Raw genomic sequence first — 3,627 nt, 5'->3', positions numbered from 1 at the left:
TTTGCCTGCACAAAACTGATAAAAACAAAATATTTACAGCCTTTAAGGCCAAAGACCTTAAACAACATAAACTTTCAAAAATCGCCCATTAACTGGGCCATCAAAAACTGTCTCTCCTCCCATACTTTTCAGTATGAAGGTGTTGTTCCCTTGAACCCGTGAAATGATGAAAGGCCATGTCCAAAAAGCATCAAAGTTCCCATGATTGCCTTTCTTCTCTTTCAATGCATCCCACTTCAAAACCAAATCACCAACCTGAAAATTATCTGTTTTTGCGTTTTTGTCAGAGGCTTCCTTGACCTTTCTCTAATGTGCTACAGCCTTTTCAACTAGCTGTTCTCTAATCTGATGTATTTCTGCTAGATCAGTGATCCTTTTTGCCACGCATTCTTCCTCATCCTGCTCTTCTTGAATGAATTTTGCCACAGGGAGAATTAATTAAATTGGGAATACAGCATCAGTGCCATATACCAGCTTGAAAGGAGAATTACCTGTGGATTTTTTAATGGCCACTCTGTCAGCCCACAGTGCATACTTGAGCTTTGAATCCCAATTCTTTTTATTGTCCTCTAACAGTTTTTTAATTATCCTTATCAGACTTTTACTAGAGGATTCTGCTAGACCATTTCCCTGTGGATAATATGAGGTGGAATGAACAAGTTTGATACCCATTGAATCACACATTTCCACCATTTATTTTGCCCTAAAGGTTGCTGCATTATCTGTTATTAATTTATGTGGACAACCAAATCTGTTGAAGATATTCTCTGTCAAAAACTTTATGACCACATTATGATCAGCCTTCCTCGTAGAGACTACTTCAATCCACTTGGTAAAATAATCAGTGGCTACTAATATCCATCTATGTTGGCCACTGGAATGTGGATTGATTTCTCCAATGGAATCCAAACCCTAGTGTCGAAAAGGTCCTTTTGCAATTATTGGTTTTAAGGGTAGGGACTTCAACTATTGTTTTCCTTCAAATCTTTGGCACCTGTCACAAGATTTAACAAAAGAAAACACATCAGAAAATAAAGTGGGCCAATAGTACCCAGGTCTGAGAATTTTATGGGCTGTGGTTTTCCAATAATGGTTCCCTCCACAGATGCTATTATGAAACTGCTGTATAACTTCTTTTGACTGTTCCCTGTTCAGACACCTTAAAAATATTCCAGATGGATCCCTCCAGTAGAGCAGATTGTTATTGATGCAATATTTAGTTGCTCTAAGTTTTAAAGTTCTAGCTTGACCTGTGCTTAAGCCTGAAGGGATTTCTAGCTTCAACAAAAAATTAATTATTTCAACATACCAGTTACAAGAAGCTAGGTTTTCGGCCACTGACTGCTTCGTGTTTGATTCAGCTGTTTCCTCTTTTTCTGCCTGACTATTTTCTGCAATTGTACACAAGAAATCAATATCCAAAGACCTGCAATTTTCTTCAGCCAATAACTTGGCAAGCCCCTGACCTCTGACCAGCTTGGTGGGCTTCAGCTCTATATTAAATTCTATCATTTTTGCAATCCATCTTGCCCTTCTTACATCAACATCAGGTTGTGTTGAGACATATTTTATTGTAGCAGAGGGTACATATGCAATTATTTTGGAATGAAGGATATAAACTCTAAAGGCTTTTAAGGATTTGATAAGAGCATATGCATGTTTCTCAATAATATCATACCTCAGTTCAGCATCCCTCAAATTCTTGCTGAAAAATTCCACTGGATGTTCTGAACCTTCTTCATCTGCCTACAATAATACAGCTACAATGGTGTCTTCAGAGGAAAATGAGAAAATATGGAACTCCTTGCTGTAATCTGGGTTGCTTAGTGTGGGAGCTTCCATAATGGCTTTTTTTATGGAATCAAATGATTTTCTTGTTGTATGAGTCCATTTGATTTCTGCCCCTTTCTACAACATGGAAGTAATGTGCTTCACATATTCAGCAAAATTTGGAATAAACCTCCTTACAAAATTTATTTTGCCCAAAAAGGTCTGAATATGCTTCTTTGATCTAGGAACAGATAAAGTCTGAATTGCTTTGACTCTTTCTGGGTCAATTCGGACACCTGCAGCAGACACAATATGTCCTAACAGCTTGCCTTCATTTAAAGCAAATTGAGATTTTTTGGGATTGACTGATATTCCAAACCTTCTGCACTTTAGAAACACTTTTTTCAAATGTTGTAAATGATTTTGATGGTTGCTGGAGTAAACTGTTATATCATCAAGGTAGATAAGCAAAAATTTGTCCTTCTCTCCCACAAATGCTATATCCATAGCTCTCTGAAAGGTGGCTCCAGCATTCATAAATCCAAATGGCATTTTGGCATACATAAAAGTGCCCCAAGGAGTGGTAAATGCAATCTTGTCTTGATCATCTGAGTGAACAGCAATCTGATTAAAGCCTGAAAAACCATCCAAGAAAGACATTACTTTGGCTCTTGAGACTTTTTGCAACAAATGCTCCATCTTGGGTAGAGGATAGTTGTCTTTTTTGGAGCATTTGTTTAGATTTCTGAAATCAACACACAGTCTAATTTCTCCACTCTTCTTCCTCACCACCACCAAATTGGCTACCCATTTTGAATACCTGAGAGGGACAATGATCTTGGCAGCCAGCAACTTTTTAATTTCTTTTTCAATTAGAGGAAGAAGCATAGGATTTATTGGTCTCAGCTTCTGTTTGAATGGTATTGTATCTTTCTCCAGAGGGATTTTATGCTGAATTATATTCTTATCATATGTTTTCAGGTCACTATACTCCCAGGCAAACACATCAGCAAATTGCCTCATTAAATTGCAATATTCAGCACTTTGATCAGTCGATAAATGAGTGGACAAATTTACATATCTAGGCTGACCTGGACTTCCTATATCGTGCTTACAGACTGCAGATTGGTCTTCTTTTTGGACAGCCTTGTAAGGCACATCATTTTGATCAAACAATCTTTCAAGAGGAATCAAACCCTTAGGAATATGATTACTAGGAAGCTGGACAATGATGTCTTTACCAATTTTATTTCTAAGTCGGGACTAGGGGTTTTCTAACAAGACATCATTTTCTTGGTCAATTTTCATTTCAGAGAACTCATCAATGACTTGAAGGAACCTATTTATCCCATCATCATCATCAAAAGATTTCCAATGGTCACCATTATCAGGCAAGGAAGGTCTGTACTTCACTTGGACTTCATGTTACATAGCAATTTGTCACCGTTTGTCACCATCCCTATTCCCCCTCACCCGTAAACTGGAGGACTCATTCCAGGACCTGTGAGAAGTGACATGGCCTGAAATCACTTGCATCATATTCCTCTAAGTATGATTTTCATATCCCCTGAAGACATCTCCTACAAAATACCCATGAAAACAGCTCTTTTTTCATTAGCGCGGGTCCACAGTTTACTGCCCGCGCCAATGGGGGAAATCCTATAAAGAGGGCGCGCCATTGGCACTCTGTCTCAGATTCGCACTCGTGCCAACCGAATTGAGTAAAGTTTTTAACCAACAAGCTCCTGAAGGTTCTCTTCAACCCATTCACCAACTGAATCTATGTTGAGCTAGGATGGTTTGGCTTCGAATCTCCATAGAAAGGAAAGTGGTTTGCCACCTTTCATGGAAGTTTCC

This window comes from Pinus tabuliformis, chromosome 5_1 (assembly GCF_031772625.1).
Source record: "Pinus tabuliformis cultivar Carrire ecotype Pingquan chromosome 5_1, CPIR1, whole genome shotgun sequence".
Classification (NCBI taxonomy): domain Eukaryota; kingdom Viridiplantae; phylum Streptophyta; class Pinopsida; order Pinales; family Pinaceae; genus Pinus; species Pinus tabuliformis.
The sequence above is the reverse complement of the archived record's forward strand: the minus strand, read 5'-3'. Positions refer to the sequence as shown.